At 41.4% G+C, this 14,212-nt stretch overlaps 2 long non-coding RNA genes across 2 annotated transcripts; both read left to right on the top strand.

Annotated features, from left to right (window-relative positions):
* Positions 1-1,063: 1,063 nt before the first annotated feature.
* LOC131007736 (uncharacterized) lies at positions 1,064-1,932 on the top strand. The gene is made up of 2 exons (XR_009096243.1): positions 1,064-1,690; positions 1,765-1,932. It is a non-coding gene; the product is annotated as an uncharacterized LOC131007736 (long non-coding RNA).
* A 9,804-nt stretch (positions 1,933-11,736) lies between these two features.
* LOC131007738 (uncharacterized) lies at positions 11,737-12,809 on the top strand. Its single transcript, XR_009096245.1, has 2 exons — positions 11,737-12,567; positions 12,642-12,809. It is a non-coding gene; the product is annotated as an uncharacterized LOC131007738 (long non-coding RNA).
* The last annotated feature ends 1,403 nt before the right edge of the window (positions 12,810-14,212 follow it).

The following is a 14,212-nucleotide window of genomic DNA, read 5'->3' as shown; positions in this document are numbered from 1 at the left end:
TAATTAATAATTAGTAAGTCTTAAAATCTTCTCTAATTAAATATAATAGAATAATTATGAAGGCCCAATTAAAATAAAATAATCAAGGCCCAAAAGGAATTTAATTTGAGCCCAAAAGAATAAATTCGAAGCCCAATGCATTAATAATATTAAGCCCAACATCAATTAATTTCTAGAGCCCAACAAATGAGGCCCAAGATAATAAAATCATGAAGCCCAATAAGTGAGCCCATCATCACCCTTTAAAAATTAGTAAATTTTAATATTAATCACTAATTAAAATAATTAGGATTAATAAAGAAGCCTAAAATAATAATTCTTATTGGGTTAAATAAATAAATTTCATTGGACTTAATCAATTAAATCGTAGGAGCCCAAGTAATATAAATTCGAGACCCATTATTAATAAATAATAGGAGTCCAAGTAATAATTAATGTGGACTGGAAAGAATTAATCTTATCTCGTCAAAACCTTTAACTCAAAACATTATCACATAACTATCATTTAGGTTCGAAACTATTTATTCGAACATCAACATGCGCATTAATCATAACTCGTTCTATTTATGCCATCAAGTCAAATATTCCGTCATTTAAAAACAAATCCTATAATATTACATAGATAAATTATATCATCATAGATCATGCTTTCTTATTTTTTTTAAAATCGTTTAATCATTTTCAAATAATCCATATTAATAAGTCATTTGAAAAGAATTAATTTAAATGAGAGTTTAACTCGAAATATTTCATTTTATAATCCATTTATAAATACTTGAAATAAAGAACTCCATTTAAATAATTAATTTAAAGGTCAATATATAATTAAATTAATCAAGCTCAATTTAAATTAATAATTAAGAGCTCAAATAATTTAAATAGATATAAGCCCAAATTAATTAGATAAATTAAGTCTATCATGTTTTTCTTTGAATAAGGCCCAAACAATTTAATTAAATCGGCCCAAGAGTTTAATTAAATCGGCCCAAGAGTTTAATTAAATCGGCCCAAGAGGGAGCCCAATATTTTCGGCCCAAACCCGGCTGAAACCCGGCCCAAACCCGGCTGAAACCCGGCCCAAACCCGGCTCCCTTTTCTAACCTAAATATACACACACAAACACCTCCCAACACACACACAAGCTTATCTCTCTCTAACTCTATCTCTCGGCTCTCTCTCTCCCTACTCTCTCTGCTCTCTCTCTTTACTCTCTCTGCTCTCTCTCTTCGATCTGCCGCCGCCGCTGCCGTTCAACGGCGCCGTCGCCGCCGGCGAGCGGCGCGGCCTCTCCTCCTCTCTCCCTGAACTCTTCCCCCCCTCTTCTCCTCTATCTCTCTCTCTCAATCTCGGCCGCTGGAAAGGCACAGCAGCGCAACCACGCCGCCGCTCCGTCGCCTCCGCCTCTCCTCCATGGCAGATCCGCCGCCGCTGCAACTGGATCTCGGCGAGCACCGTCGACTGGAAGCCGCTGGAGCTGCTGCTGCTTCGCCGGGAGTCGAGCTGTCGCCGCCTGGAGCTGCTGCTGCTCGCCCGGAGTCGCCGCTGGCTGGCCTGCGATCGACGGCCAGCAGCTCGCTGGAGGAGCGCCGCCGTCAGCCGCTGCCGTTGGCAGCAAGAATCCGGCAGCCGCCTCTCCTGGAGTCGCCGTCGCCGTGAGTCGCTGTGAGGAGCCGAGCACCGTCTCACAAAGGTAAGCCCCGGATCTCCCTATTCTCATTTCATTTTAAATTAAAAACTGAAACTCCTCTTTCCCTTTCTTGGCAGATCGGAGACAACGGCAGGTTCACCGCCGCCGCTCCGTCGCCGGCGACGAGCCACCGCGGCTGCCGCCTCCCTCTGATTTCGACTCACACACACAGTAGGTTCAAGCCACAATTTAGTTCACAAAATAGCATAGGATTTTGAGCAGAAATCAAATACTGTAAATGCTTATTGAAAATCTGAAATTCTTTTCTTGAAACTGAACTAGTCTGTAAATTTCAGTTCATATGTGCATATGTAATCATGTTGTGAAATATCAGAACAGCCGTATGAATTGGTATGAATTGGTGGTTCTCTGAGGGTGATGATACCTTGAGTAGGTGGATAATAGTCTCTGCAGATATTGTATATCACAAAAATTAGGAATCAATTTGGGAAGAGAATGGAAAGATGCAGAAATTTCTTTGTTGCATTACCTTAAAATTTGCTGTGAAATTGGGCTGCAGTAGTTGAAAATGGTGGTGTGAGAATGGTGAAAGTGGCTGTGGTTTTAAAGAAAAAAATGGGGTGGTTTGGATGGATGAGGATTGTGGAATTTTTTTCAACTTACAGGTATGAATTCTTCAGCTGGCATGTAAGACTGAAGAATTTCCTTCAGCATGCGTAGTAAGAATTTCTTCAGCATGCTAGGATTCAGCATGCTTAGGATTATTCAACTTTAATCATTAAAAAAAAATCTAAGAGATTAATATATTAATTATATGGTTCCAAACTCATTTAAATACATTAAGACATATAAGCCTAATTCTTATTGAAGCATAAAATCCATTTGAGCTTGCTTCTAACATAAATTAAATTACTCATGGGCTTAAGTAAAAATCGATAAAAGATTCATATTTAACACTTCAGTGTTAAATTCTCCACAATAAATTAATGGACTCAAAATATATTTTGAGTGCATCATCTATTGAAAATAAAAAAAATAAATCATCACATATATAAATTATCAAATTCATATAAGTTCGTATTTTATTAATGGATGCTGAACTCTAATTACCATAATAAATCCTTAAATCAGTAATTAAAAGTATATAATCCTTAATAAAAAGTCGGGTCGTTACATACTATCCCCCTTAAAAGAAATTTCGTCCCGAAATTTGCATACCTATGTGAAAAGTTCTGGGTATTTTTCTTTCATCTGGTCCTCAAGTTCCCACGTTGCTTCTTCTGGTCCATGGTGTCTCCACAGTATTTTGACTGACGCGATCGATTTATTCCTTAACTCTTGCACCTTTCGGTCCAAAATGGCTTCAGGTTTTTCTTCGTACGTCAAGTCTGGGTTAAGAATCATTTCATCTTGGTGAATCACGTGTTTGGGGTCAAACACGTACCGTCTCAGCTGTGACACGTGGAACACATTGTGGACGTTTCCAAAGCTAGGTGGCAGTGCCAACCTATACGCTACGGGACCTATTCTTTCAAGGATCTCATAAGGTCCTACAAAACGGGGTCTCAACTTACCCTTAACACCGAATCTAACGATCCCTTTCGAGGGTGATATTTTAAGGAAAACCTTGTCTCCAATCTGAAATTGTAGTTCAGTTCGTCGGGTATCAGCATAAGACTTCTGTCTGTCCTGGGCCTCTTTAATTCTTGCTCTAATCTGGCGGATGGTCTCAATCATCTCGCTTACTGCATCTGGCCCAAGGATTTTTCTTTCACCCACTTCATCCCAGTAAAGTGGTGATCTACACTTCCTTCCATACAGCGCCTCATAAGGTGCCATATCAATGGTTGCCTGGTAACTATTGTTGTAGGCGAATTCGATTAATGGCAGCACTGATTCCCAACTTCCTCCTCGGTCTAGCACCACTGTCCTCAACATATCTTCAAGGGTCTGAATTGTCCTTTCTGATTGTCCATCTGTTTGAGGGTGAAAGGCGGTGCTAAAGTTTAATCTCGTTCCCAACTCTTTCTGTAAACTGATCCAAAATCTAGAAGTAAATTTTGAATCTCTATCTGAAGTAATGGATATTGGTATTCCATGTAGCCGTACAATCTCACGAATGTACAGTTGGGCTAGTTTCTCCGATCCATGGGTAATTGGAATCGGTATAAAATGAGCGCTCTTCGTGAGACGGTCTACTATTACCCAAATAGATGTGTTGCCCCTATTTGTCTTGGGTAGACTCGTCACGAAATCCATCGCTATGTGCTCCCACTTCCATTCTGGAATTTCCAATGGCTATAATTTCCCATATGGTCGTTGATGTAAAGCTTTCACTTGCTGACATGCAAGGCAACGTTCTACAAACGAGGCTATATCTCGTTTCATCCCGTCCCACCAAAATTTCTGTTTTAGATCTTGGTACATTTTGGTACTTCCGGGATGAGCGGTATAGGGCGTGTCATGAGCTTCACTCATGATCTCGTTTCTCAGTTCCTCGTTATGGGGAACACACAATCTTCCTTCAAAAAGAACTGCGTTATCCGTTGCCTCTTGGTAGCCTCCTGGCGTGCCTGTTCGGATCTTGAGACGAACTTTTTCCAAGCTCTCATCCGCTCTCTGGGCACTGACGATCCTTTCTCTGAGGTCTGGGACGGCTACTAGAGTTGCAATAATTGCTCTTGTCGTTGCCGGTGGCTGAACCACTTCTATCTTCAATTTGTCAAAATCCCTTACAAGCGTGTCCTCTTGAGTGAGAAGAAGTCCTAACTCGGATTGAGTTTTACGACTTAAAGCATCAGCTACTACATTAGCTTTTCCCGGGTGGTAGTTGATACCGCAGTCGTAATCCTTTACGAGTTCGAGCCATCTCCTCTGTCTCATATTCAAGTCTTTCTGCTCAAAAAAATACTTAAGGCTTTTGTGATCAGTGAAGATTTCACATCTAACTCCGTATAGATGGTGTCTCCAAATTTTCAAAGCATGCACAATTGCTGCCAGTTCCAGATCATGAGTGGGGTAGTTCAATTCATGTGGCCTTAGTTGTCGCGAGGCGTAGGCAATGACCTTTCCTTCTTGCATCAACACACAACCTAGCCCATTTTTGGATGCGTCCGTGAAGATCACGTATTCTTTATCGGCTGCTGGAACTGCTAGCACTGGTGCAGTTGTCAATTTCTTCTTCAGTTCTTGGAAGCTGGCTTCACACTCTTCGTTCCACTTATACTTGATTCCTTTGCGAAGTAATTGCGTCATTGGTCTCGCTATTTTAGAGAATCCTTCGATGAATCTCCGGTAGTATCCTGCCAAACCTAAGAAACTTCGGATTTCATTAGGTGTGGTTGGTGATTTCCACTCGCGCACTGCTTGCACCTTGGCGGGGTCCACCTTGATTCCATCTGCTGATACGATGTGCCCTAGAAACATTACTTCTTTCAACCAAAATTCGCACTTGCTGAATTTGGCGAACAACTTCTCCGTCTTTAATGTCTCCAGGATGATTCTTAAATGATTTTCATGCTCTTGGTCATTCTTAGAATAGATGAGGATATCATCTATAAACACTAAGACAAATTTGTCTAAGTATGGATGGAAAACTCGATTCATGAGGTCCATGAATACTGCCGGTGCATTGGTTAGACCAAATGGCATGACAACGAATTCATAGTGACCATATCTTGTGCGGAAAGCGGTCTTAGATATATCATCTGGTCTGATCTTCAGTTGATGATAACCAGACCTTAAATCTATTTTTGAGAATACACTGGCTCCTTTGAGCTGATCGAACAAATCATCTATCCTTGGAAGAGGGTATTTGTTTTTAAGCGTCAGTTTGTTCAACTCTCGATAATCAATGCACATTCTCATGGTTCCATCTTTCTTTTTGACAAAGAGTACAGGCGCTCCCCAAGGCGAGACACTGGGCCTGATGAAACCCAAGTCCAAGAGTTCCTGTAGTTGCACCTTCAATTCTTGTAGTTCCTTTGGGGCCATCCTGTACGGTGCCTTTGATACTGGGGCAGATCCAGGTTCTAGATCAATGGTGAAATCTAGTTGCCTGTCTGGAGGTAGTCCTGGCAATATTTCAGGAAAAACTTCTGGAAAGTCTCGTACTATTGCCACATCTTCCACCTTCTTGTCTTCACTAGCTTCCCCGTTTAGGTAGACGAGATAAGCTGTGCTTCCTTCCTTCATCATTTCTTTTCTGGCTTGTAATGCGGATATCACTGGTACTCTTTTCTTCATACCTATGCCGTGAAATTCCGTCGGTTCCTTTCCAGGTGGTCGAATAGAAATTTTTCGTTCACTACAAAGGATGGTGGCGTGATTCTCAGCTAGCCAGTCCATTCCTAAGATCATATCTACGTCCCACATGAGCAGAATATTAAGATTGTTCGCTACCATCTTAAGTTCTCCTATTTCAAATTCTACGTTCGAGCAAACATGTGTGGTGGTAGATCTTCCTCCTGAGGGTGTAGTGATTCTTAAGGCACACTTAGCTCGTTCTGATTCGATTTCTAAGGTATCTATGCAAGGGGCAGATATAAAAGAATGCGAGGCACCAGTATCGAACAGAATCATTATGGAAAAACCTTTAAGCTTGCCCATACCTGCCAGGTTTCCTTGGTTTTTCTCGGGCTGGTTTTGGGTGAGAGCAAAGTCTCTCGCCTGCTGCGGCAATGGTTGCTGCCGCCTCTGTTGCTGTTGGCGCTGTTGGTGCTTGTGTTGGTATTGCTGCTGGTATGGCTGTTGTTGGCGGGGCTGGTGTTGCCCTTGAACTGCTTGCAGGGGCTGGGCATAAGTGGCCCTGATTGCCGCGCCCTGCTGTTTGTTGGGGCATTGTGAGGAGTAGTGGCCCTTCTGGCCACACGTGTAGCAACTGTCAGTTCCAGCCTTACAGACACCACGATGTGGTTTGTGGCATTTTGGACAAAGGGGAACTTCATTTTGTCTTTGGCTGCCTCCAGCTGGGGCAGGACCCTGTTGCTTCCCTTGTCCTTGTTGCTGATATTGTCCAAACGGCGCATTTCCTTGCCATGGCCTCTTGTTAGTCTGGTTTTCATTTCCTCTATGGTCGTTCCAGTTGCGCTTCCCTTTAAAGTTCTGAGGGCGTGCAGGTGGGTTGGCTGGCGCTGGGGTCTGTGATGGAGCCAACCTTTCTACTGGCATCGCAGCTTCGATGTCCAGTGCCCTGTTCAAAGACTCAGTGTATGAGAGTCCACCATGACTAGCTAGAGTCATCCGAATCTCGTGCCTCAGACCGGCACAAAATTTCTCCGCCATTTTCTCATCAGTATCCACCTGTTGCGGAGCATAACGCGATAGATCGCAGAACTCTCTGTCATACTCTGTCACCGTCTTCTTCCCTTGTTTCAGGCTATAGAACTCAGCCTCCTTCTTCTTTCTGTAGCTTTTGGGAATATACTTATCATATAATCCCGTCTTAAAGTCTTCCCAAGTGTATGCTGCCCATTGTTCGGGAGTCAGAGTCTTTCGGCGGGCTTCCCACCAAAAGTCAGCCGATCCGGCTAGTTGGAAAGACATACACGAGAGTCGCTCCTCTTCCGTGCAGTGTAGGAAAGTGAAGATACGCTCCAAGGCGCGTATCCAAGCTTCGGCCTCGGCTGGGTCGCCTGTCCCAGTAAATGTGGGCGGATTCTGTCGAAGAAACAGTTCTTCAGTCCTTCTAGCAGGGGGTGGAGGGGGTGGGGTAGGTTCCCTGTCGTTTCGTCGCCCTTCAGGTATTTCATCGCGATTTCCATCATTGTTAACGTTTCTCCTAGGGGGGCGACCTCGTTTAGGCGGCATTCTGCAAATTACAAACACCCTTTTTAATACATTCTATACAGGAATCTCTAAGGCAATTAATAAAGAACTGTTTGTTAAATTTAACTTATCATAACTCCAAAACTAATATATTAACAGGAACCGTTGCATACACAAGTCACATTATTCAAAGTTACTACATTCTTAACTGACTCGTGAAGAATAAAACCCGTAGAGAAACATAAAACATACACGAGATCGTCGTAGAAAGCCCATGCTAGGGTCATATATATATATGGAATATTGCCTCATCGAGGGCTTTTACATCGTCAACCCAAAATGTAAGTAAAGTCTATCTAGTACTCCCTATGATGTATTGGCTTACTAGTTAAGCAATCACAAAAGGGTTTTTATTCACGGAACGTCCTAGAGACCAACATTTCCGTACTAATGCTAGCTAGAAACAACATAAATAAAATCATAGTCATTGGAACGAATTATTGTTTCCGGAGTACATTCACAAGCTAAAACTATCAAATCTATGAACTCTGAGTCGCGGTACGACTGTTCCTCGGTGACGCCAGGGGGTCCTCTTCTGGATCCTCCTCGGGGTCCTCCTCCTCATCCTCCTCGGGGTCCTCCTCCTCATCCTCGCCCGGCTCCCAGCTGGGCAACGGAGTCTCTCCCTGGCCCTCGCCTGTCTCCTGCATGATCTGGGCTGAGCGGAAGATATCGTCCACAATCTCACGGATCGGATCGTCTCTGGTGCTGATCCTGGCCGTGGCACGAGGCTTGATCGGAGCTGGAGTTGGCACGGGTTCAGGACGAGTAATCCTTATCGTACCATACTGCGCTGTATCGTCATCCTCCTGCATAGGGTATTTGCCCCTATCTAGAAACTCCCTCATGTTGGCCATGACCCTGTCGACATCTGCCATGGCAGCCTCAAACCTTGCGTCTATCGTAGGTATCAGTGGTGGTGGAGGAGTAGTAGCTTGGCTCGCTGAGTCAGGAGGCGATGGGAAATCCCTGCGAGCCCGAGGACGAGAAGGGCCTGCCTCGTCATCGTGCCTACCACGGCGCCCTAGAACTGAGGCACGTGGTGTAGAATCTCGTGGCAAGACCATCGGAGACTCAGGGGCAGTAGCGGGTGTCTCCGCTGGCATAGGCGTCCCCACTTGTACGTAGTCTCCCGGAAGGATGTAGGGCCCTAGAGGAGCACGGCCCCACAAAGTGAAACAGATCTGAAGCTCTGCAATAAAGCTAGGGAAGTCTCCCATGAGGTCGTGGTAATCTTCTCGGCGAAAGATGTAGTGGGCAGAAATCTGTCTAGCCCATCCCTGCCACTCGGAAGGTAACAGTAAGATCAACCTCTGGATACCGTCATACCCTGATACTCCATGTGCACTCGCCTCGACCCAGTGTCTGTGAAAACCTGCGAGGAACTGTCCGAGGTTATCCCCGTGACATGGAGCATAGGTGCGGTAGGACCGCTCGACCTCCTCTGGACTAGCCCATGGGGGCAGTGGTCGTCGTCGGGTGAAAACAGTCCTCGCCATCTAACAAAGGAAGTTCTATCGTCAAAAGTAGCACACGACAAGTAACTTAAGGCGATAAGGTTCTAAATATCTAAAATCGGAAAACAAGTTTGGTTCAATAACCATAACGTGCAAAAACACCTCATCATCTAAATCTAGCATTTACACAAGCCATACAGGTTCTTAATACTTAATCACAGATTACCAATTCGACTATCATATAGTTCTAGTGTCGTTGTTTCCCGAACTTAGGGCTTGTTATGTGATGATGATATTTTCTTAAATCTAGCAACGAGCACTAAAAGTTTCAACAAAATAAGTTCAAAAGGCCAAGCTAATTCGAGATCTCATCCTAGAAAAACACTCGAATATTTAAGCTATGCCCATGTCATCAACGTACTATTGGCGTTCGTTACGCTGTTCAATCTTCATGCTCGTGGTTTCATCATGCGACCCTTCGTGTGATTCTTCTTTCTCTATTTCGACCGTCATTGTCGATGTCATCGTAACATGAAGAAAAAGAAATAAGGCATCTCCCTAAGTTCTCTTCTATGTTCCGTCGTGAGAGTGAGCATATATAACTTAACAGTTCTAAGTTCTTGTGATTCATACAATAGTCATACTTATTCATGCTTCATACATTTCAAGAAATTAACTTAATTAAAACTTGAAAGTACTTACCATAACCTCCTTTGAGCGTGACGAGATGTAGTGCCAAGCTTTTGTCAACTAGTTCAAAAGTGTATTAACTTACTTAATCTAGACTCAACTTAGAAGGAATGAGTAGTACTCAGAGCAAAAGAAATGCTCTGATACCATTCTGTCACGACCGCACTTGCTAAGGATAGCAAATTCGGGAAAACCGCGACTAAGGGAGGGAATTTAGGAGCGGGATTTAGAAAGGGGCATATTCGGTTTCTTGATGACTTGACTTGTATAAAGAAATCAATCGAAATATCTAGAAATCAATGAAGGCCACAAGGGGACCGTACATAATATTATTCAAAGGGGTACTCAACGAGTTTGAGTACATTATTAAATAGTACATATTGTTTTGACAGATAACATAATGTCTTAGTAAAATCAGTGTTTGCAGCGGAATAATAATTTGAATATATGTATGAAGACATATACTCTACTCTGAGGTACTCGTCCTAGATTGACAGAAGCTCCGCTTGCACACTACATCCTCGATCACCGCTCAACCTGCACATTTAAAAATACATGCAGGGCTAAGTACAAAAGTACTTAGTGGACACTTGCCGAAATTTACATACATGCATAATATTTTATTGTCAAGCCTTTCAACAGTAGTAAAATACGAGGGTTTTCCTTTAAAGACTCGTATTTACCAAACATAATATCATTTCTTTCATCAATAACCCGCGCAGGTATTTTATATCATTAATCACCATATCAGTAACTCGTGCCGAGAGGGAGGCCTCCCTCTACGGACACTATGATCGGCCAACCCGCTAGATGACTCACGATCACAAGGTGTACACTAATTCCGAAGGGATTTGCGGTCCCATCCAGAATCCGAATTCGATTAACATCAGATAGGCAATTAATAATAAAACATAAAGCATTTAGGCATTGACAATATCATTTAAATTCATAAGCATAAAGTCTTAACAATTCTAATATATAATTTTAGTTTATACGTAGAAAGCCTACCTGAATAGCAGACTCACGGTTTAGCTCTAACTCTGGTGCTTGACCTTTAATTCGAGAAAATAAAATAAGATTCTAATTCTCGAAAAATCTCAATAAATGAGGATGCGTGAAAAGATTATGCATGACTCATATTCCTTTAATTAAATTATGAGATGCTAATCCTATTTAAGAAATTAAGGCTCGTCTTATGAGGTCGGATTATTAATCTTTAATAATCTACTCATCTTAAAATAATCTAATTCACTTACTAATTAATAATTAGTAAGTCTTAAAATCTTCTCTAATTAAATATAATAGAATAATTATGAAGGCCCAATTAAAATAAAATAATCAAGGCCCAAAAGGAATTTAATTTGAGCCCAAAAGAATAAATTCGAAGCCCAATGCATTAATAATATTAAGCCCAACATCAATTAATTTCTAGAGCCCAACAAATGAGGCCCAAGATAATAAAATCATGAAGCCCAATAAGTGAGCCCATCATCACCCTTTAAAAATTAGTAAATTTTAATATTAATCACTAATTAAAATAATTAGGATTAATAAAGAAGCCTAAAATAATAATTCTTATTGGGTTAAATAAATAAATTTCATTGGACTTAATCAATTAAATCGTAGGAGCCCAAGTAATATAAATTCGAGACACATTATTAATAAATAATAGGAGTCCAAGTAATAATTAATGTGGACTGGAAAGAATTAATCTTATCTCGTCAAAACCTTTAACTCAAAACATTATCACATAACTATCATTTAGGTTCGAAACTATTTATTCGAACATCAACATGCGCATTAATCATAACTCGTTCTATTTATGCCATCAAGTCAAATATTCCGTCATTTAAAAACAAATCCTATAATATTACATAGATAAATTATATCATCATAGATCATGCTTTCTTATTTTTTTTAAAATCGTTTAATCATTTTCAAATAATCCATATTAATAAGTCATTTGAAAAGAATTAATTTAAATGAGAGTTTAACTCGAAATATTTCATTTTATAATCCATTTATAAATACTTGAAATAAAGAACTCCATTTAAATAATTAATTTAAAGGTCAATATATAATTAAATTAATCAATCTCAATTTAAATTAATAATTAAGAGCTCAAATAATTTAAATAGATATAAGCCCAAATTAATTAGATAAATTAAGTCTATCATGTTTTTCTTTGAATAAGGCCCAAACAATTTAATTAAATCGGCCCAAGAGTTTAATTAAATCGGCCCAAGAGTTTAATTAAATCGGCCCAAGAGGGAGCCCAATATTTTCGGCCCAAACCCGGCTCAAACCCGGCCCAAACCCGGCTGAAACCCGGCCCAAACCCGGCTCCCTTTTCTAACCTAAATATACACACACAAACACCTCCCAACACACACACAAGCTTATCTCTCTCTAACTCTATCTCTCGGCTCTCTCTCTCCCTACTCTCTCTGCTCTCTCTCTTTACTCTCTCTGCTCTCTCTCTTCGATCTGCCGCCGCCGCTGCCGTTCAACGGCGCCGTCGCCGCCGGCGAGCGGCGCGGCCTCTCCTCCTCTCTCCCTGAACTCTTCCCCCCCTCTTCTCCTCTATCTCTCTCTCTCAATCTCGGCCGCTGGAAAGGCACAGCAGCGCAACCACGCCGCCGCTCCGTCGCCTCCGCCTCTCCTCCATGGCAGATCCGCCGCCGCTGCAACTGGATCTCGGCGAGCACCGTCGACTGGAAGCCGCTGGAGCTGCTGCTGCTTCGCCGGGAGTCGAGCTGTCGCCGCCTGGAGCTGCTGCTGCTCGCCCGGAGTCGCCGCTGGCTGGCCTGCGATCGACGGCCAGCAGCTCGCTGGAGGAGCGCCGCCGTCAGCCGCTGCCGTTGGCAGCAAGAATCCGGCAGCCGCCTCTCCTGGAGTCGCCGTCGCCGTGAGTCGCTGTGAGGAGCCGAGCACCGTCTCACAAAGGTAAGCCCCGGATCTCCCTATTCTCATTTCATTTTAAATTAAAAACTGAAACTCCTCTTTCCCTTTCTTGGCAGATCGGAGACAACGGCAGGTTCACCGCCGCCGCTCCGTCGCCGGCGACGAGCCACCGCGGCTGCCGCCTCCCTCTGATTTCGACTCACACACACAGTAGGTTCAAGCCACAATTTAGTTCACAAAATAGCATAGGATTTTGAGCAGAAATCAAATACTGTAAATGCTTATTGAAAATCTGAAATTCTTTTCTTGAAACTGAACTAGTCTGTAAATTTCAGTTCATATGTGCATATGTAATCATGTTGTGAAATATCAGAACAGCCGTATGAATTGGTATGAATTGGTGGTTCTCTGAGGGTGATGATACCTTGAGTAGGTGGATAATAGTCTCTGCAGATATTGTATATCACAAAAATTAGGAATCAATTTGGGAAGAGAATGGAAAGATGCAGAAATTTCTTTGTTGCATTACCTTAAAATTTGCTGTGAAATTGGGCTGCAGTAGTTGAAAATGGTGGTGTGAGAATGGTGAAAGTGGCTGTGGTTTTAAAGAAAAAAATGGGGTGGTTTGGATGGATGAGGATTGTGGAATTTTTTTCAACTTACAGGTATGAATTCTTCAGCTGGCATGTAAGACTGAAGAATTTCCTTCAGCATGCGTAGTAAGAATTTCTTCAGCATGCTAGGATTCAGCATGCTTAGGATTATTCAACTTTAATCATTAAAAAAAAATCTAAGAGATTAATATATTAATTATATGGTTCCAAACTCATTTAAATACATTAAGACATATAAGCCTAATTCTTATTGAAGCATAAAATCCATTTGAGCTTGCTTCTAACATAAATTAAATTACTCATGGGCTTAAGTAAAAATCGATAAAAGATTCATATTTAACACTTCAGTGTTAAATTCTCCACAATAAATTAATGGACTCAAAATATATTTTGAGTGCATCATCTATTGAAAATAAAAAAAATAAATCATCACATATATAAATTATCAAATTCATATAAGTTCGTATTTTATTAATGGATGCTGAACTCTAATTACCATAATAAATCCTTAAATCAGTAATTAAAAGTATATAATCCTTAATAAAAAGTCGGGTCGTTACATTTTAAGAGGGACGGTAAAGGCCCTCTAGTGGCCGAGATCAGCGATCTTAAGTATCCCCTTACTTGAACACATAGAGGAGTGGTTTGCCCTTCTTGTTGTCGACGTGCTCGACGCGGAGAAGGCGAATGACATAGAGCGATTGAGAGAGCATCTGGAGGAGGGAGACCTCGTGATTTGATCTGTATTTTTGGGGCTAATCTTCTTGCATTTTTTTATTCAATCACGATTTAGTTCAAATTTCAGCGTGAATTTTAATTTTTTCAATGACATGGTATGCAACAGTCATTTACAAAAATAAAATATAAATTATATTGTTTTATCCGGCGAGCCACATCACATTTCTTGTCATCGAAAAATGGACACGAGATATTTTTGGAACGAACTTAATAATTTGGAGTTTTAGACTATAAGGATATTTTTTATAAAACGAATATAGTTCAGGATTTAATATGATATTTACCCTATTAAAAAATATGATTATACATGTAAAACTACACAACTTTCTAAAGTT

This window comes from Salvia miltiorrhiza, chromosome 2 (genome assembly GCF_028751815.1).
Source record: "Salvia miltiorrhiza cultivar Shanhuang (shh) chromosome 2, IMPLAD_Smil_shh, whole genome shotgun sequence".
NCBI classification, from domain to species: Eukaryota; Viridiplantae; Streptophyta; class Magnoliopsida; order Lamiales; family Lamiaceae; genus Salvia; species Salvia miltiorrhiza.
Note: the sequence above shows the minus strand (reverse complement) of the source record. Positions and strands in the feature narration are given on the sequence as shown.